The sequence below is a fragment of the Peromyscus eremicus genome, chromosome 23 (genome assembly GCF_949786415.1).
Source record: "Peromyscus eremicus chromosome 23, PerEre_H2_v1, whole genome shotgun sequence".
NCBI lineage: Eukaryota > Metazoa > Chordata > Mammalia > Rodentia > Cricetidae > Peromyscus > Peromyscus eremicus.
Genome location: NC_081438.1, coordinates 37,325,781 through 37,347,368, shown reverse-complemented (window position 1 = coordinate 37,347,368; position 21,588 = coordinate 37,325,781). Strand labels below are relative to the sequence as shown.

Genomic DNA, 21,588 nt, shown 5'->3' with positions numbered 1-21,588 from the left:
GAACTCACTCTGTAGACCAGGCTCGAACTCACAGAGATTCGCCTGCATCTGCCTCTCTTAAAGGCGTGGGCCACCACTGCCTGGCGAAGAATAAGAGTTTTTAAGAAATGCTTGCAGAACCCAGCTTTATAAACCAGAAACTGTTGTTTTTGTTTTATTGCTGAAACTAGTTCCTTATTTGTTTTGTTTTCATCTGTATTTATGTTCCCGATACTTCTAGCCTGCAGACTCTTAACTTTGAAAAAAAATCGCAGTGGCTTAATTTTATTTTAAGTTGAAGGCTATTGCTATTAAATTTAATTTTAGGAATTGGAATCTATTTGAGTAACTCAGAGCATAGCTTCCCAAATGTGCCAAAGGCAAAGGAAAGTGTCGACTTTGTGGTTGAGAGGTTGGACAAGGGTTTGAAACAAGGTTTTCAGATCCCTGGCAGATACCTGGAGACCCTGGTAGAATCAATCTACCTGCAGAGAAAACCCACTCTGTTGTTGAAACAGGGCAGCCTGGCAAGGAGATGATTGGGTTCCTAGAAAACGAAATTAAAACACTGCGTGTTCAAGGATGCCTGTGCCTGGTTTCCACCTGTCAGATACTCCAGGGACCTGCTTTAACATGGTCACTTATGTGTGTGTGTGTGTGTGTGTGTGTGTGTGTGTGTGTGTGTCCCTGCTGGCAAGGACCCAGTGGCCATGGTGTTCATTCTCTGGATATATGTGACAGAGGTTGCTGACTCACTGAGTCCTGGCCCTCCAAGGACACTGGAAGATTTTGGAATCTCTTTGCATCTTTGCCGAGAGCCCTGTAAAAGAAGCAAGAGGCATGCGCAATCAAGAGGAAATAAATCACTGCGGCCCGACTCAACCAAACCATACACTCATGTTTAGACCTTTGCAGCGTTTTAATATTTTTTTTCCTACAGGCATTCAGATGGAGTGCGCTATTCTGAACAACAATTATTAAAGGCAAAAAAAAATTTATGAGAGTTTTGAACTCTGAAATTTCTTTCCCTCCTAGGATTTTATTTGCTGGCGGGCTGCCCAGTGGTGATGTGTGAGCCTGGACCCTCCATAGTCCAGGTTCCTGCCCGGGTTCTCACTGAGGGAAGCCGGGCCAGAGAGGAGAGTGTCTCTGATTTCTTCAGGGAAAAGGGCCACCTGTGGCCATCGGGGGCCTGGGAGTGAAAGGCCCGGGCGCCGCACCTAATCTCTACAGGCCCGCCTCAATGAGTCCATTGTTCAGGGTGGCGGCCTGGGACTCGACGCTATCTCCTTGACCGCGAGTGGTCACATCGATCGGAAGGACAGGGCTGGAGGGGGCGGCGCGGCCACGGGGTGTTGACCCTCGAAGATAATCTGCCGCAGCCGTGCGGGTTGACTTGGTGATGCGGTTATGTGCGGGTCTCGAGCTTGGGACCAAGATAGGCACCTTCCCTCACGGTTACCCCACCTCACCTGGGCAACCCCCCAGAGCTAGATCCTCGCTGTTCTCTCCTGCCCTTCCACCCTCGGCCTCACCCGTCACCCCCGGAGTGTTTACTTAGCACTTCTGGTCCTAATTGCGTGCATTTCGGTAAATTGGCTTCCATCTCGATGCTTCGTTTGTTCCCATTTAATATTTTTGCTGGGGCCTTGCAAAAAGGAAAAGTGTCTCCTGGCAGAAAACAAGGTCAAACAAATAGTTCCCCCAGGCTGAGCAAAAACGTGAGGGATGGACCCTCCCTCCCCCGCCTGCTTGTGTTTGTGGCACATTCTTGATTTCACAACTAATGTTTTCTCATCCCCTTCCTTAAAAAGGGACTCAAGAAACAAAGATCCAATAGCCATTAGGTATGACTCTTAGGTAGGCCGAAGTCTCCCGGGTGTTTTTGACGGGTTAATGGTTGCTTGCAAACATCCAGCGAGCAGGATCACTCAGCGTTCTCTGCCTCTCTGGCTCCCAGTCCATTACAGGTGAAACGCGTTTCCGCTCGGCATCCCGGCCCGCTGTGCCTTCTCCGCCTCCAGCAGGCCTCAGAGATACCCAGCCATTAGGCAAGAGCCTTCCCGAGCCATTTAACAGCAGCTCTTATGGATAAATCAACAAAAAAGGCTGTAAACCAATTATAGTGTGGACAGTGAAAAAGTCTTTTATTAGCAGGACGTCCTGATAATCCTTGCTGACACTGGGATCCCTACCTGCTCTTTTTACCCTCTGCTTGTGCCAAGACTCTGGTTCCGCCCTGGCTAGCTTCTTCAGTGGTTTTGCAGGCACACCAAAGACTGATTTGGGCTAGTTTGGGCTAGATGACAGGAATTAAGCCATTGGATCCCAGTTTGTGTGTGTGTGTGTGTGTCCGTGTGTCAGCAAACATAGGTTTATATGAAATTTAATTTTTTTTTTTAATTTTTTTAAAAGATTTATTTATTTATTATGTATACAGAAGAGGGTGCCAGATCTCATTACAGATGGTTGTGAGCCACCATGTGGGTGCTGGGAATTGAACTCAGGACCTCTGGAAGAGCAGTCGGTGCTCTTAACCTCTGAGCCATCTCTCCAGGCCCCATGAAATTTAATTTTTAAGACCATATTCATTTCAAAATCAATTACTGTTAAAAAGTAAAATGAAGCCGGGCGGTGGTGGCGCACGCCTTTAATCCCAGCACTCGGGAGGCAGAGCCAGGCGGATCTCTGTGAGTTCAAGGCCAGCCTGGTCTCCAAAGCGAGTTCCAGGAAAGGCGCAAAGCTACACAGAGAAACCCTGTCTCGAAAAACCACAAAAAAAAAAAAAAAAAAAAAAAAAAAAAAAAAAAAAAGTAAAATGAGCCGGGCAGTGGTGGCGCACACCTTTAATCCCAGCAGCGGCAGGTGAATCTCTGTGAGTTTGAGGCCAGGGCAGCCAGGACTATTACACAGAGAAACCCTGTCTTGAGAAAAGAAAAAGAAAAAAGTTAAGACGAAATTATGCCCTGAGTTGAGAAAACCCAGCAAAGCAAACAGTGTATATTTAATGGGAGTGCTACTTCATGATTGATTTTTGACTTGCCCGAGATAGCATGGACGTCAGTGGCCCAGGAGATTTTGCTCAGGGACCCAATCCAGACTCAGCATCCCGAGCACAGGCAGGGAGGGACCTGGAAGCAAGGAGGGGATCCAAGATGTGATCAGCTGATTTCTGGGGCAAAACAGTTCTAGTGGCAAAAAGTGGAAACTTGGAGTTATTTTCCAGATAATTCAACACGATGACCAAAGGCAACTTGGGAAGAAAGGGTTTACCCTTTCCTTCGCATGCCTCTCAGATCACAGGCACAGAGGAACGCTGCTTACTGGCTTGCTCCTCGTGGCTTGCTCAGCCTGCTTTCTTACAGAACCCAGGACCACCAGCCCAGGGATGGTACTGCCCACAACAATCATCAGTCAAGAAAAGCGCCACAGGGCCGGGCAGTGGTGGCGCACGCCTTTAATCCCAGCACTCGGGAGGCAGAGCCAGGCGGATCTCTGTGAGTTCGAGGCCAGCCTGGGCTACCAAGTGAGTCCCAGGAAAGGCGCAAAGCTACACAGAGAAACCCTGTCTCGAAAAACCAAAAAAAAAAAAAAAAAGAAAAGCGCCACAGGCCCGCCCTTAGGCCAGTCTGGTGGGGGCATTTTCTCAGCTGAAGTTCCCTCTTCCCAAATGACTCTAACTTGTGTCTCATCGACATAACAGCAGCCAGCACAGAAATGCAGCTTAAAAGTGGATGGGCACTGCACAGCTGTCTTACAATGCATCCCTCTAGCTCTAGTGTTCGAGAAGAAGCAGTAAGGGCGGAGGAGGGGGGACGGGGTATGACAAGGACTCTGGAGGTCCCAGTACTGTGGCTGGCTACATGTGTCCTCTTCAGGAGTGAACCACCACCGGCCAGTTCCATCCTTTTAGGTTTCATTCTTCTGTGACCTTCAGTTCACTAGGAAGCAGAAAGAAAAGCCACAGGAGTAAATCAGACTCCCAAGCCTTCACCACCAGCTGTGGCCCTGTCCCTGCCCCCAACTCCGTGGCTTCCCCTAGAAGCTGTACACTGACCACTCTAGCTTGCTTCCCTGCAAGCAAGCTCCTCGCCTGATCTAAGTCCTCCAGAGCAGGCTTCCATTAACGTGATCCCCTCTGCCTTCTTCCCCTCCCCCCACCTACTCCGGGCAGGCGACCTCTCTTTTCTTCCAAGTTTCTGTTGTGCTCCACACTGCCCGGTCCCTCCTGCAACCTCCCATATTTTGAATGGTTTTTATTGGTTTCAGTGCTATTTATTGATTGTCTATAGAATCCTTGCTGTGTGCTTGCTTTTGAGGAGTGAAAACTCAGTAGTAGAAATGTATTCTGGGGGCTGAAAGATGGCTTAGAAGTGAGAGTCCATGCTACGATGTTTGCAGAAGACCTGGGTTTGGTTTCTGGCTCCCTGTATGAAGCTCACAACTGCCTATAACTCCTGCTTCAGGGGCCCATGCCTTTTTCTGGCCTCTACAAGCACCTGCACTCACATGCACATACCCACACACAAATACACACACACACACACACACACACACACACACACACACACGATTTACTTATTTTGATGTGCATGAGTGATTTGCCTGCATGTATGTATGTGTGTGTGTACTACGTGCATGCCAGGTGCTGGAGGTCAGAAGCGGGGTATGGGGAGGACAGATCCTTTGGAACTGGAGTTATGGACGGTTGTGAGCTGCCATGTAGGTGCTGAGAACTGAACCTGAGTCCTTTGCAAGAGCAGCAAGTGCTCTTAACCACGGATCCCCCTCTCAAGACCATGATGAGCCTTTAGAATCCAATCTGGCTGCCTTGACAATATCCTAGCTTATTATAGAGTAGGTACTCAAATATATATTTTTAGACGAGCTCTCAATCAGCAAAGACTGATCTTGAACTCACTAGGCAGCTGACATTGGTTTTGAACTCCTGATCTTCTTGCCTCCCTCTCCAGAGAGCTGGAGTCAGTACCCTAGCTTTTGGTTTAACTTTTTCTTTTTCTTTTTCTTTTCTTTTGTGTGTGTGTGTGTGTGTGTGTGTGTGTGTGTGTGTGTGTGTGTGTGTGTGAGGGAGGGAGGGAGGTCAAAACCAGGGTCTTGTATATGCAAAGTAAGTGTTCTGCCACTGAGATGCATCCCTAGCCCTGGGAATCTGCATTTTAAACCCTTACAAGCTCATTCACAGGCACACTATGCTTCAAGAACAAGAACAGGGGCTGGAGAGATGGCTTGGTGGTTAAGAGCACAGACTGCTCTCCCTGAGGACCTGGGTTCAATTCTCGGCATCCACATGGAAGCTCACAACTGTCTGTAATTCCAGTTCCAGGAGACACCCATGACCAAACACCAATGCACGCGCATGCGCAACACACACACACACACACACACACACACACACACACAGAACAAGAACAACAGTCACTTAGACTAAATTTTACTTCATTTAAATGATGAGAAATACTCTCCACCATGAGGTTGTTATGAAGTTGGAAAATGCCTAATTCAGGAGAAGCAGAGGGGTCCAGGAGCTGTCGTTTGAATCTGCATGGACGGCACACCTATAAACCCTGACACATCAGTGGGTCAAGACTGACATAATTCCCTCTCTCCCCTTTGTATCTGTTATTTCTGCAGGTAGCTAAGGATTTGGGAAGGGTTAGTGGGCCTCCCGTTTTAGAAACAGCGAGACTCTCCTTGGGATGCTAATGTCCTCTCAGGTGGGCTCAGGGAAGTTGAGCAGAGCACCATAGCAGCTCAACCTAAGTACAATTAAAGCCGGGCAATAAAACCAAGTCATATTGATCCATCTCCAGGCAGGACCATTAACTTGTGTCTTAATGCAACACTCTCTCTCTTCTAACCGTGACCACACAGCTTCCTTTAAAGGTAAATGAATTTTATATAATTTGTTGGCTAATTCCACTTAATTCTGCCCACATGAGCATGTGATAAGGGAATGTTAAACTGGTTAACATCAGGCTAACAGGGGAGTCCAGGAGGAGCTGCCATTTGCTTTCCAAGTGCTGGGGCCCAACGCTGAGAAATCCAGATTAGGAGGCGTGCTCTGGGTTCTGGCTTATTTACTTTGTGTTCTCCCTACTCCTGAGTAAAGGGCAGTGAGGAAACTCTGGGCTCCCATCTGTCACAGGCCAGGTAACAACACAACAAGGAGTCCTCCTCCTTCTCCTCCTCCTCCTCCTTCTTTTTTTTAAACAAAAATCATTCTTAGTCTGACAAACTCCCCTGGGACTTCAGGAAGAGTTAAAAAAAAAAAAAAAGAATCAATAATAACTTTGTTATCTAGTAACTTAAACAGCCCTTGCCTGCTGGGATGGCGGAACAGGATTTCTTATCTGCAAACAGGAGAGCTCTCTGGATAGTAAGTTATTTTTCACAAAATGTTTCTAACCGGTTAGGTTTGAGAAAAAGTGTCTAAGGTGAGAACAGCCCCAAATCTAGTCCCACGGAGCCATTCATTTAAACAGTGGGAAATAATCTGGTTCTTTACACCTAAATAGATATTATCTTTTGTTTGTTTTTTTTCTTCTTTTTCTTTCTTTTTTTTTTTTCTTTTGGTTTTTCGAGACAGAGTTTCTCTGTGTAGTTTTGGTGCCTGTCCTGGATCTTGCTCTGTAGACCAGGATGGCCTCGAACTCACAGAGATCCACCTGGCTCTGCCTCCCGAGTGCTGGGATAAAGGTGTGCACCACCACTGCCTGGCTTATTATGTATTATTTTTATTTAAAAAATATATAATAGCATGTCACTTGTTGCATAGTCATTTAAATACTGAAGACAAAAAATGAGAAATTCTCAGTAAGTGTCTGATTTAGCCAGATATTTCACCTACAGGTGGATCATCCCGTCTGTGGTACGGGTCAGCACTTGCCCTGTGCTGTGTGCTCCTGAGTTTTGACAGCTGGCATTGGAGCCTCCAGATTCAGGACATTTATTACTCAATAAAGATGTACCCAAAAGCAGCAGAGGCCTATGTGTAGTACAATGTAAGATAGTGTACTGAAGAAACTGGAACCCATCCTTAATAACAAAAAAAAGAAGAAGAAAAAAAAAAGAAAGAAAGGAAGGAAGGAAGGAAGGAAGGAAGGAAGGAAGAAAAGCATTAGATGGCTCCAGCTTGACTGGAACAGTCCATATTTATCTATTTCTTTTACAGATTATCTATCTGTCTGTCTGTCTTTCTATCATCTATCATCTATCTATCTATCTATCTATCTATCTACCTACCTACCTATCATCCATTGTGTGTGTGTGTGTGTGTGTGTGTGTGTGTGTGTGTGTGTGTACAGGTGCACATGTGCCTACCACATGCATGCAGGAAAACCCAGAGGACTAAAGAGGGTGTTAGGTCCCCTAGAAATGGAGTTACAGAGCAGTTGTGTGCTGTTCTGTGGGTGGTAGGACCTGAACCCAGATCCTCTATAAGAGCAGCCAGTGCTCTTCACTGTGGAGCCATCTCTCCAGCCCTCTGTATTTCTTTGCATGCAAATATTGATGCTTTTAGTTCAAGACCCAGGGATGTTTCAAAGTGCCCCTCTCTTCCACAGGACAGGTGTGTAACTCACTAGGTAGTTCACACCCACCGAAGAGATTATTGTGTCACTCACTGAAGGGGAGATGGAAGCTGAGGGGCTGCAGACCAAGCCTGGCTCCCCTGCTAAGTTCACAGCCCACTCGATCGCTTGTACACTGCGCTTTCAGAACCACTCCATCCCTTCACACTTATGGTCCTTGTAGAATCCCACACAGGGTGTCCAACTACACACAGCAAGAGAGCACACACTTCCCGACTTACTCCAGCTTGTCCGTGAACACGGGCCTGGCTTTTCCTCTGTCCACCCTACACAGAGCAAGAGAGCACACACTTCCCGACTTACTCCAGCTTGTCCGTGAACACGGGCCTGGCTTTTCCTCTGTCCACCCTACACAGAGCAAGAGAGCACACACTTCCCGAGTTACTCCAGCTTGTCCGTGAACACGGGCCTGGCTTTTCCTCTGTCCACCCTACACACAGCAAGAGAGCACACACTTCCCGAGTTACTCCAGCTTGTCCGTGAACACAGGCCTGGCTTTTCCTCTGGTTTCCTTGGGGAAGAGACACTGTGGACCTACGATTCAATTGAGGGGAAGAAAATACTTTCTCTTTACTCATGCTTCATTGTAAACCGCCATCAATCAACGCTGTCTGCTCCGTTTACAGAGTCATTTGTTAGCTCCTGCCAACACCATCTCATTCAAGCCTGAGGTCTCTGAAAGCTGGAGTTAGAGATTGCCACGAATCCGGATAATCAGCCATGCTTTTCTACCTTCCCAGCAGATTGTGACAGGTGTTAACAAAAGGTAAACAAAAGCCTCTAACCCACTTGCCCCGAGTAATCTGCCTCTGGCCTGTAGTTACACAGAATTTATATTTTTCTCAAGAAAATGGAATGACTCTATTTGCCTTTCTGTGTTTATACAGCCAGTAGCCAAATTTAAATATTTTACCTAGAGAAATTCAGCTAGAAAAGTATTGGAAAGCACGTGATGTTCCCCCTTTCTCTTTCTGTGATTCCTTATGAGCCTCACTCTACAGTGCAAGATCTTTTTAAAAGAAAAACCACAGACAGCTAGGCTCAGCGGTTAAGAGCACTGGCTGCTCCCGTAGAGGACCCTGGCTCGGCTTCCAGCACCCACATGGCAGCTCACAACCGTCTGTAACTCCAGTTCCTGGGAATCTGACACCCTTCTCTGTTTCCACAGGTACCAGGCACATGTGTGGTGTACAGACATGCACTCTACAAATAAAATAGAATAAATAAACCTAAAAAGAAAGAAAGAAAGACAATATCAACCTGTTGCCCGATATTCACATTATTCGAAGACTCTTTTTCCTCGTCCTTCTGCTGGATACGGTGGCACTCAGAGGCAGGCTCGCACGTTCATCAGATGCTCTATAAAACACTTTGACGCGAGGAGGGAATGCTGAACTAGAGATCGTTTAGGTCTATTTCAATGGAAGAAGACAATCTTTTTCTTGTGTCTATGGTGTTGGAAATTGAACCCCAGGGCTCTTGTGCCCAAGGCAAACCCCTCCCCTCAGACCTGAGGACCCCGTTGAGCAAAGCTGATGCCTTCCCACCCTTTTCCAGTCCCAGGGCAGTGGGAGAGTCTTAAATAGAAACCCCAGGCACATGGACAGTCTGCTGTAGCCTTTCTTCCTCGTCTTCCCTAAACTCTTTTTCTTTGTTTTGGCCACAGGGTCTCTTTCCATAACCCTAGCTGGCCTGAGACTCCCTAGGCAGACCAGGCTGGCCTTGAACGCACAGATATCTTCCTGCCTCTGCCCCTGGAGTGCTGGGGATCAAAGGCGTGTGCTACCACCACCCAATTGTTGCTGCTTTTCTATAAAAAATATCGCAGAAGAGCTGCTTTTGTTCAATTTATTAAAAAAAACAGTAGTTGGAACAAGGGATTAGCAGGACTGCAACTGACTTTGCCCCAGCAGATAGAGGTTCACAACTCTTTCCTTCTCTCTCTCACCCCATCCCCAGGAGCGGTTCTCTCAGGGTTCTCTGTCTCTCTCTGTCTCTGTCTCTGTCTCTCTCTCTCTGTCTCTCTCTGTCTCTCTCTGTCTCTGTCTCTCTGTCTCTGTCTCTCTCTGTCTCTCTCTCTCAGTGTCTGGCAGGAAGCCATTCTCTCCAACAGGCAAGCAAAGACTCCAGCAGGGTGGCTCTGGCTGCAGAGCTCTTGAGACTGTCCCAACTGCTATAAATCATCTTTTCAGAAATCTTTTCAGAAAGACATACGTGTGTGTGTGTGTGTGTGTGTGTGTGTGTGTGTGTGTGTGTGGTGTCACCACATTCTTCAGGAGCTTCTAGAAAGTGTCCTGTTCCAAGGCAAGGCTTCTCAGGGCCCACCTGCGTCCACTGTTTGTTGGTGTTTTCCTTTACTTCCAAGCTTTAGAGATGTTAATCCCTTGCCGATATCCTATTGGTCATTGTTTGTTTGATTGGATGTGCGTGCTGTGTCGGAGGGCTTACACACCGGGTCTCCACTGCTCAAGATTTTTTGCTGTGGCATTACCCTTGTCTGTGAGGACAATAAATATACCAAAGGTCAAATGGTGCATTCGGAAGATATGAAATTGTAAATCTAAGATTAATTAGAAATTCATGAGCTTAAAGGGCATCGGGCTGTGACGCGGATCTGGTGCATGAATGGATGTTTGGATTAACATCACTCTTCCCTTCCTTCTCTTGCCTGGCTATCTGCTTCGTGCCAGGCACTGTGACAGGCTCTGGGGACACAGCAGCATCGGATACGATGCTTATCTTGGAGGCTTTGGTCCAGCAGTGGCTGAAAAGCACATGTGCACACACAGAGAAATCCAGATGCCTTCAGACTGTGGTCTCCCACCTCGGATTGAAACGAGTCGACATACCACACACATAGACACAGTCCAGCTTCCTTGGCTCCATTCTCAGTCCTGTCCTGGAAGCTTGTCGGGGGTGGGGGGAGGATGAGGGGACTGGGGAAGCTGGCCTCACCACTTACTAGAAGTTTGACTTTGGACTTTGGCTGACTCATGTTTCCAGTATCTTTTTTTTTTTTTTTTTTTTCTTGAGACACTGTTTCACCCCGTAGCTGGCCTAGAACTAGCTATGTAGACCAGGCTGCCCTAGAACTCATAGAGATCTGCCTGCCTCTGCCTCCGCCTGAGTGCTGTTTCTGGTTTCTCTTCTACTCAACGGCAGCTTGCAGGTGGTTGAAGTATGGCCTTTAGCTCTGGACGGTCAGGGTTGAACCTCAGCAATACTACTTATTTCGCTGTGTGGCTTTGAGCAAGTTTCTTTTCTTTTCTTTTTTTTTTTTTTTTTTTTTGGTTTTTCGAGACAGGGTTTCTCTGTGTAGCTTTGTGCCTTTCCTGGAACTCACTTGGTAGCCCAGGCTGGCCTCGAACTCACAGAGATCCGCCTGTCTCTGCCTCCCGAGTGCTGGGATTAAAGGCGTGCACCACCACCGCCCGGCTTTGAGCAAGTTTCTTTTTTTTTTTTTTTTTTTTTTTTTTTGGTTTTTTCGAGACAGGGTTTCTCTGTGTAGCTTTGCGCCTTTCCTGGAACTCACTTGGTAGCCCAGGCTGGCCTCGAACTCACAGAGATCCGCCTGTCTCTGCCTCCCGAGTGCTGGGATTAAAGGCGTGCGCCACCACCGCCCGGCTTTGAGCAAGTTTCTTAACCTCTCTGTGCTTCACTGCCTTCTCTGTAAAAGCAGAGGGAAGGTAAGTTTTACTACGCACAGGCACAAATAGTATTCTGAACGATCAACGCTAATCTGAAGCGGGGGCTGAGTGACAAGCTGGGCAGTTCCGAGGCTGCTGAAGTAGATGGGGTTTGAGAACAGGTATGTAGTCGAACTTTTCCTGTGCCTCCAGCCAGCTTCCCAATAACCAACACGGAGCCTTCTTATGAATTATGAAAGCTCGGCTGATAGCTTAGGCTTGCTCCTAACTAACTCCTATAACTTAAATGAACCCGTTTATATCAGTTTACTTTCTGCCGCGTGGCTTTATTACCTTTACTCTCTGTTTCCCACACTGCTTCCTGAGTCCTGGCGGCTCCTTGTGACCCCGCCACCCCTTCTTCCCAGAGTTCTCCCCGCCGACCTAATGGCGTCTTGGCAAAGACACATCTTCTCAGTGTACAAACAGATTATTCCACAGCACAAGTAAGTAGTTATGAACCAGGATGGAGATGAAGCAAAAGGGGGAAACGCAGAAGGTAGCAGATGGAGATTTCAGGATCCAGAGGCCTGTCGGAGTGGGAGACGGACCAGTCCGGGCTGGCGCTTGCTGAGTCAGGATGGTGCCGCGTTATTTGCCCCTGGCATCCGTTTTACTTCTGGTGACAACAGGTATAACTATGCCCGTTTCACCGTTGAAGAAACAGAGGGGCTTTGGTGGAAATTCACAGTCCCAAGTTAGAGACTGTACAGCTGACCGGGTCATACTTCACTCAGAATCTGGTTCTTAAGCCTGTGATCTTTGGTACCAACCTGCCCTGGAGGTTGCTGGTCTGGAGAGCAGATTTTATTTATTTATTTTCAATGAGCCGAGAAAGCAGAACTCAGAGGATCCATCTAAATGGGCAACACAACTGTCAGCCCTGTTTGGGTGTGCTGAGTGTGAGTTTGAGGCAGGGGGCATAATTCATGGGCATTTGGAGAACAGACCTGGGCATGTAGACAGCTAAAGGCCCAAGTGTTGTTAGCACATGGAAAGATGGAGTCTAAAAAGGGAAGGTCTTGGGCATGTTCTACTTAGGTGGCAGGAAAGAGAAAGTGTGCAGCCAGTGAGTGAGCTGACAGAGGACTGCAATTCAGCAGAAAAAGAGCCTGTGTGGTCTGATGGCCCAGTGAGACTCTGGGACAGTGAGATGACTCTGGTCCCCCAGTTCTGAGTGGAGTGGTATCATCTCATCTCCGTGTAGATACCCAACATCCTTACCTTCTGCCTCATCCTAGAAATCACTGGGTGCCCAGCATCCTTGCCTCCTGCCTCAGCCCAGAAATCACCAGATTCCTGACTCCTGTCCCTCTGTCCCCTTCCGTGGCTCTGGAATCATCCTTTCTTTCTTTCTTTCTTTCTTTCTTTCTTTCTTTCTTTTTTTTTTTTTTTTTTTGGTTTTTCAAGACATGGTTTCTCTGTGTAGCTTTGCTCCTTTCCTGGCACTCACTCTGTAGCCCAGGCTGGCCTCGAATTCATAGAGATCCGCCTGTCTCTGCCTCCCGAGTGCTGGGATTAAAGGTGTGCGCCACCACCACCCAGCAAATCATCCTTTCCTTAATGCTGAGTCATCTGGGCAGTTGTGACAGGGGTCCATTGGGCTCCCTCTGCTTCATCACATTTATTTATTTATTTATTTATTTATTTATTTATTTATTTATTTATTTTTTGGTTTTTTGAGACAGGGTTTCTCTGTGTAGCTTTGCGCCTTTCCTGGAACTCGCTTTGGAGACCAGGCTGGCCTCGAACTCACAGAGATCCGCCTGCCTCTGCCTCCCGAGTACTGGGATTAAAGGTGTGCGCCACCACTGCCCGGCTGCTTCATCACATTTTGACATGTATATTTTCTATCCTTCTTGCAATATAGATTTCACTGCTATATCATTCCAGAGGTTAATTTTCTTCCAGTGCCTAGAGAGTGAGCCAAACTCTCCAGCAAACCCATGAAGTCCTTTGTGCATGGCCAATGACCTCTCAGATGGCGTTCATGAAAGGCTCTACTCCCATTAGTGAAAGTTGTCAATCAGATGTCCTTTCCTTTTATTCCACTACAGCTTGTCTTACAGAATCTTCACCCACTGTTTGGATGGGTTTCATAAATTTAAAGGCCATACCTCCCCAGATCGATGCTTCAGTGCTTAATATGTAAACAGAATACTCAATATTGAGCAAGTACTCAACAAATGTTTATGAACTTCTTACTCTCTTTCATTAAACTTTTTTATGTATATGAGTATCTGCCTATATGAATGTGTTGTACCCTTAGAGGCCAGAAGAGGGCATTAGACCCCTCGAAATTGGAGTTACAGACAGTTGTGAGCCACCACGTCCATGCTGGGAACGGAACCAGGGTCCTCTGCAAGAGTGGCCAGTGCTCTTAACCACTGGGCCACCTCTCCAGCCCCTTCCTTCCTATGTGGGTACCTTCAGTGTTTTCTCAGAGGGTTTTTTTTCTCATTAAAAAAAAAAGAGATTTACTTATGCTTGTTATTTCTCCTATATGTTTTTGCCCCAAAGAGTGCTAGACTCTGAGGCTGGAAAGGTTTGATGGTCAGGGTTTACAGTAGGGGGAGATGAGGAAGGGGGAGCAGGGGACCTGTTTCTAGGGACTGATTTTCCCACTTTCCAAGCCATCAATAGTCTGCTCACAGAGATGGTTAATAATGAATTTTTGTGAGAAAGGAAAGCTTTCCCAGTCTCTTGAAAGCGTTCTGAGCACAAAGCAGGCTAAACTCAGTAGGCTTTTGGAGTACAGGAAGCGCATCTCACTGAGTCCTGTGGTTTGCCTGAGTCTGCGAATGCTCTACCACCTTAGAACTCCGCCAGCAGCAACAACTTTCTTCCTCCTCCTCCTCCTCCTTTCTTTTGTTTTTTGGGGGGAGCTTTTTCAAGACAGGGCTTCTTCTCTGTGTAGTCCTGGCTGTCCTGGAACTTCCTTTGTTGCAGGCTGGCCTCAAACTCACAGAGCTCTGCCTGCCTCTGCTTCCCGAGTGCTGGGATTAAAGGCGTGCACCACTTTGCCTGGCTCATTGTTTTTCTAAGGAACCTCCTTTGGGCATCCTCTTCCTTAGATCTTTATTTATTTGTTTATTTTGGTGTGTGTGTGTGTGCCATGTAGATGCAGGTGTCCCCAGAGGCCTGAAAGGACACCGGATCCCCTGGAGCTGGAGTTGCAGCTGAGCCATGGGATGCAGGTGCTGGGAACAAAACTCGGGTCTTTCGAAAGAACAACAAATGCTCTTAACCACTGAGCCATGCCTGCAGCCCCTAGAATTAAGGATTTTAAAACAACACAGTAAAAATATTTGACAAGGAGCTACAGATTTTTTTTAAATAAATGTGTCTCAGCAAAGAAGCAATAAAAAGGGACAAATTAATATTATAAAGCTAAAAAAATAACTGAAATAAAAACCTTACTGACTTAGCTCTGGAATACAGTGGGGATGCTCAAGGATGACATTGGAGAACTTGAGGACAGGTGGATACACAGCAAACACCAGCCTGGACCACAGTGGACTACCTCCAGCCTGGACCACAGTGGACTCCACATCACTACAGCAAACTCCAGCCTGGACCACAGTGGACTCCACATCACTACAGCAAACTCCAGCCTGGACCACAGTGGACTCCACATCACTACAGTGAACTCCACATCACCACAGCAAACACCAGGCTGGACCACAGTGGACTTCACATCACCACAGCAAACTCCAGGCTGGACCTCAGTGGACTCCATATCACCACAGCAAACACCAGCCTGGACCACAATGGACTCCACATCACCACAGTGGACTTCACATCACCACAGCAAACACCAGGCTGGACCTCAGTGGACTCCTTTGAGACATCCTGGCCAGGCCCAGGGAATTGTAGACCTGTCTGATGATGTTATTTTTCAGGAATGTGTAGGAACCTTCAGGTGAAGGAACACTACAGTAGTTAGCTGTCATAGGTTAAAAGGATGCCTGAAGGGGGCACCTCAGAAAGAAAACATTGAAAAAAGAACCCTGGAGAATTAGGGACAGATGAAAAATTGACGAAGAGAAGCAATATTTTTACAGTTATTTGGTTTTTTTTTTGTTTTGTTTTTTGATTCTGTGTTCATGTGCATGTGCTACATCACTTGTGTGGAGGTCAGAAGAAAACCCACAGAACTGAGTTATCTCCTTTCACGATGTGGATTCCAGGGATTGAACTCAGGTTATCAGGCCTGGCAGCAAGCTCCCCCACCCACTGAACCTTCTTGCTTGCCCCAAAGTGATATTATTTGAAAGTGGATAAGGTAAAGGGTTTCAATGGATGAGTGTTTCCCACACCTGGGTCAGATTGACCAAATACTGATAAGACATAGAGTGGAAAAATGAACTCCTTCACACAGAGGCCATTTTCCCACACTACACTACACAAAGAAACACGCTAAAAATATTTTAAGCGTTCCGAACCTCCTGTGAGCTAACAGGCTTCTGAATGTGTCTCTGTGCTCCACAGAGAAGGCTGGAGAAGCAGCAAAGGCAGTATCAGCTACTGCAGCCTTAAAACAGAGTCGGTGTCTCTTTGGGCTTTAAAATTGTTCCTATGCGGCTTATTTTATTTTTGTTTAATCAAATAGACAGAGGGTCTTACTGTGAAAAAATATTTTAAATAAGACAAAATGGAAACCTAAAAACATCAAGTATTTTCCCAAAAAGGAGAAAGAGAGAGAAAAAAAATGAGAAACACTCATTTTTAAACTCGGGTTTGTTTATTCATGTTAGTATTAAAAATGAATAAATCTTTAAAAAAAATGAGAAACATAATAGGGAAGAGTAAGTGAATGGCAAACATATCAAAAAAAAAAAAAAAGGGGCTGGAGAGATGGCTCAGAGGTTAAGAGCACTGACTGCTCTTCCAGAGGTCCTGAGTTCAATTCCCAGCACCCACATGGTGGCTCACAACCATCTGTAACGAGATCTGGTGCCCTCTTCTGTATACATAATAAATAAATAAATCTTTAAAAAATAAATAAATAAAAATGATATGTTTGCCATTCACTTACTCTTCCCTATTATGTTTCTCATTTTTTTTTTTTTTTTTTTTTTTTTTTTTTGGTTTTCCGAGACAGGGTTTCTCTGTGTAGCTTTGCGCCTTTCCTGGAACTCACTTGGTAGCCCAGGCTGGCCTTGAACTCACAGAGATCCGCCTGGCTCTGCCTCCCGAGTGCTGGGATTAAAGGCGTGTGCCGCCACTGCCTGGCCAGGTTTTGTACTCTAATTAACCCCCTTAAGTGTTAATGAAGGTAGCGGTAGAAGAACCACTCAGGGACTCGGGTTGGCAGACATCTGAGGTCTTCTTACTTCCTTTCCCCCTTGCCTGGCTTGCTGCCCTCCCATCTGTCTCTCTGTCTTCACGCTGGGATCCAGTTCACAGTTTTGCATCTTAAACACTTAAGTTTAAAAATCACCTAACTCTGGAGGTGGTGGCACAGGCCTTTAATCCCAGCACTCGGAAGGAGGAGGCAGGCAGATCTCTATGAATTCCAGGCCAGCCTGGTCTACAGAGCAAGTTCAGAGCTTATACAGTGAGACCCTGTCTCAAAAACAAAAACAAAGCAAACAAACAAAAAACTCAAAATAGCAAAAACCTAAAAAACAACAAAAAACCAAAAACAATGAAGCAAGCAAAAATCATCTGAAACTAGGTGAGAAACTTTAGAGGTACAAACAGTACTTGAAGAAAAGCAGAGAAATGGTGTGTGTAGCCAGATGGATGAGCTCATGGCTCACAAATCTTTACCTTACTTTTGCATCTTCAAAGGACATCTACAAAGCCAGGCTTCCATCTGACCCACAAATGAATAAGGGCTTGCTTCTGCTAGATGGCTCCCAAGATTCTTTTTTATACTATACTATATTATACTGTACTATACTATACTATACTATACTATACTAATCTATTTATTTATTTATTTGTTTGGTGTGTGTGTGTGTGTGTGTGTGTGTGTGTGTGTGTGTTTGCTCTAGTGCATGGGTGTGCATGCTCCATGGCACATGTTCTTCCCCCACATGGGAGTGAGGGATCAAACTCAGGTTGCCAGGTTGGTGGAAAGTAACTTTACCCTCTCACCAGCCAGTTCCCCAAGATTCTTAAACTACCCTTATCTTTTCCTATGCTCCTCTACAGAGGAGTGCTGGCGAGCTTTTGACCTGTAGTAATAACAGAACTGAGTTCAAATCTTGGCTGTCCCACTAATTCTGGGGCTTGAACTTGTCTGCAAGTCTGGTTTCCTGAAACTGAAAAATGGGATAAAAGCTAACATCTGCCTCATAGGCATTTCTTTTAGTATTAACATTTTAAAAGCCTACACAATACATTGTATTTTTTGTTTCTTTGAGACAGAGTCTCTCTATTATGTAGCTCTAGCTGCTCTAGAATTCACTATGTAAACCAATATGGCCACGAACTCCCAGAGATCCACCTGCCTCTGCCTCTTCAGTGTGGGGATTAAAGGCGTGCACCACAACCAGCTCAATATATTGTATTTTAGTATAATGCCTAATATAAATAAGTATTCCATACGTATGCACTGCCCTTGTTCTGAGCTTTTAATTGCCTCATGGTTTGAACTATAATTTTTGTTTGTTTGTTTGCTTCAAAGACAGGGTTTCTCTGTGTCAGGGTTGCCCTGGCTATCCTGGAACTCGCTCTGTAACCAGGCTGGCCTCAAACTCACAGAGATCTGCCTGCCTCTGCCTCCCTCTTAAACTACAGTTTTTAATAGGTGACTCCTAGCCTGTCATCAGCCTGAAGGACTTCCCCGAGATTCCGTCTGCAGCTTGCTCTATGTGAGCTCTTAGACTTCTTAGCCTGTATACATTCCTGCCACATGGATGTCTTGGTAGCAGCTCCTTGCTCCCCAACTGGGAATTCTCTCTTGCCTTTTGAGCGCATCAAGTTTTAGTTTAGATTTTCTTTTTTGGAAGATTTATTTATTTTTATTTTTATGTGTGTGAGTATTTGCCTATAAAAATGCATGTGCACCATATGCATGCAGTGCTCATGGAGGCCAGAAGAGGGCACCAGATTCCCCTGGAACTAGAGTTACAGACGGTTATGACCTGCCACGTGGGTGCTGGGAACTAAACCCGGGTCCTCTGCAAGAGCGGCAGTGCTGTAACCACGGAACCATCTCTCCAGTTCCTTTAGTTCAATCTTTTAAAAATAGCTCAGATGCCATTTTCCCCTGACCTTCCCTCATGGAGAAAGCTCTTTGTTTCTGTAGACTCTTAAGTTCATTCTCAGCACTCATGGTGTCTCTCATATTGCTAGTTCTGTTGGCAAGGCAGGGCTCTCCCAAGGCGGAGCAAAGCAGAGAGGGGATTTTCAGACTTAACTAATCTGAGCTGTGGAGGAAACAGAGGCACACCAGAACCCAAGTGTCAGACATGATCAGCAGGCCCCCAGCCTTCCCACCTCACTGCTGATGCTTCGCCTGCGTGGACTCAGTTCCTTCCTGATGCTATGGAGGGGAAAGGGACCTGAGTGGGTGTAGAAAGTGAGGGCATGACCACTCCAAGGTACAGTTGAGAAGGTTTTTACTGTAGATGTGCGAGAGAGTCATCTGAAGAGTCCAGAACAGGGAGAGAAAGTAGTAGACTAATCAGGGCAGGCAGAGTGCACTTGGCCATGAGAGGAGGAGGGCAGGGGGGTGGGGAAGGGTGGGGAGCTGGGGGGTTGGGGGGGCAGGAGAGGAGGACCAAGAGGGAGCCAGGCTGAAATGGCAGTTATATAGGAATGTGAAGTTTAGGGTAGGGGTGGGGTGAGAAGAGCGGGATGCTGGCAGGACTGTAACAGGTATTTGTGATCCTGAGGCCAGCATGTGCTTTGGTGTGCCAATAGGCACCACAGAGAACCACTGGTCCTGAGTTTCTTAAGGATCTGAAAATTTGCCCAGTCCCATCTTGGCAACTGTGATCCAAATGTAAGATAAATTTCCTACCTGAGGAGAATTCCAGATGGCCTGGCTTTCCCAGTCTTCTCATCCTGTGCCTCATAGGATCCAGAGGGATCAGAGGGTCTTATTGTCCACATACACAGCGTATAGCATATTAATCCGTTTTCCATGAGCCTAACAAAATACTCGAGACAATCCACTTACAAAGAGAAAAGGCTTATTTTGTGTATATTTTTGTCTCTTTGTTTGTTTGTTTTTGTTTGTTTTTCAAGACAGGGTTTCTCTGTGTAACAGCCCTGATTGTCCTTGAACTCACTTTGTAGACCAGGCTGGCCTCAAACTCACAGAGATCCGCTTGCCTCTGCCTCCTGAGAAAAGGTTTATTTTGGCTCATGGGTTTAAAGATTCTAGTTCTGATCAGGTGACCCACTGCTCTGGACCTTTAGTTGGAGTTTAGTGTGGTAATGGCGGTGAGTATGTGTGATAGAGCACACAGGTCATGTCATGGCCAGGAGTCAAACATGGCATAGGCTTATTCATGATGGAGATTCCCTTCAGGGTCCCACCCTAATACCTAAGGACGCTGACAAGGCCCTTCCTTCTAAACATCCACAGCACCTTCTTGAAGCTCCATCCTGGGAACCTAGCCTTTAATACGCTGGCCTTCGGTGAATCTTCAACATGCAAATATCTATGATGGTTAATCCTCAGGTTGTCTGGAATTAGACTCACCGCAGAAACGCACATCTGGGTGTGCCTATGAGGGTGTTTCCAGAAAGGTTTGAGTGGACAGAGAAGAACCAGTCTGAATGTGAGAAGAGCCGTCCCAACGGTTGGGGTCCTGGGACTAAAGAAAAGGAGAAAGCGAGCTGGGCACTGGCCTTCATCTTGCTCTGCTTCCTGGCTGAGGATGCAATGTGGGCTCTGCTTCACCCTCCTGCTGCGTCCCACCGTGATGAACCGCCACAATAAACCCCTCCTTGTAGGGCCTGGGCCCCTGTTTGGGTAGCTGTTGCCTTGCTTGCCGACCTTGACCTTGACCTTGATATCCTCCCTATGCTAATTCCCTGCCAGTTTCCACCCTCCTGAATGCTTAAGGGAAGTTCCTTGTCTGTGTAGCCTGCATATTGGGCGTTAACAGCTTAGATGCAAGAATGTAGAATATTGGGTAGTGAACTTCTGCCCTCCGGGGATCCTCCATTGTGCTGTAAGCCTGTATTTAAGTTTTCCTCCCTCTTTCAATAAACAGCATTCGGCATTCTGCTGAGGCGAATGACCCACTATCTTTTGTCTCTGTTTTTCGATCCACAGCCCCTCGCTTGGACATGGTGAACCGGTGGTAGTAGTGTGGGCGTTATCGCTACACCTCCTTCCTTAGGCTGTTTCTGTCAGGGATTTTATCACAGTCATGGGACAAAACTGACCAGTTGATCCATCCTCAGGTGAAAGGGTAAAGGAGTTCGCTCATCGCCATGCCCTGCTCAGAAGACTTCTGCCAACTTTGTCGGCAGGTGACTCAGGCAGAGGATGGCGCTTCTTTGCCCTTCCTACGGCTCTGGGCTCCTGGAGCACGCCACGATGCCAACCCACGGTCCACATGCACCGCTGGCTATGACCGGTACATCGCCTGTGATTATACAATACCGCTCACCCACGGAAGAAAGCCATCGTGAAAATATTCAGATGCTGTTTCTCCTGGGTGCTATGGAAGAGTAGATCCACGTTCTGGCCTGGCTGTAAAGCTCTTCACAGATGTAGGAACCGGTGTCATAGATGAAGATTATAAAGGAAATGCTGGTGTTGTGCTGTTTAATTTTGGAAAAGAGAAGTCTGAAGTAAACAAACAAACAAACAAACAAACAAACAAAAAACCCAAAACATGTGATGGAATTGCACGGCTCATCTGTCAACGGATATTTTATCCGGACTAAGGGGTTAAAACATTGGATGACATTGGCTCAGGAGGTTTCGGCTCCACAGGAAAAAATTAAGAATTTGCTTACAGCACTGTGATGTATCTGCACACAGGAGTGCTAATTCTCGTAGTGTTTGGTGTTCTGGGATGTGGGAAAGGAGACGATTCCATTGCAACCACTCTGTTCCCTGTGGCTGATGGTTGCCGTAAATCTGCACTGTGAGGTGACACTTGCGTGCTGACTGTCCAGTGTTTAGATGCTTTTATTGACAAAATGAACAACTCCGTTGCCAAGTGCCAAATCTGGGTTCAACTGGCTTGTTTTTGGGAGGGGGAGTGTTCAACAGGGTTTCTCTGTGTAACAGATATGATCTACCTGCCTCTGCTTTCCGAGTGCCGAGATTAAAGGCATGTGCCACCACCAGGTTTTCAACTGGCTATTTTTAAGTAGAGTAGTGAGGTTTT

The 21,588-nt window shown here is 46.5% G+C and overlaps 1 pseudogene; it reads left to right on the top strand.

The window, feature by feature from the left end:
- The first annotated feature begins 20,680 nt into the window (after positions 1-20,680).
- On the top strand, positions 20,681-21,199 carry LOC131897830 (deoxyuridine 5'-triphosphate nucleotidohydrolase-like; annotated as a pseudogene).
- The last annotated feature ends 389 nt before the right edge of the window (positions 21,200-21,588 follow it).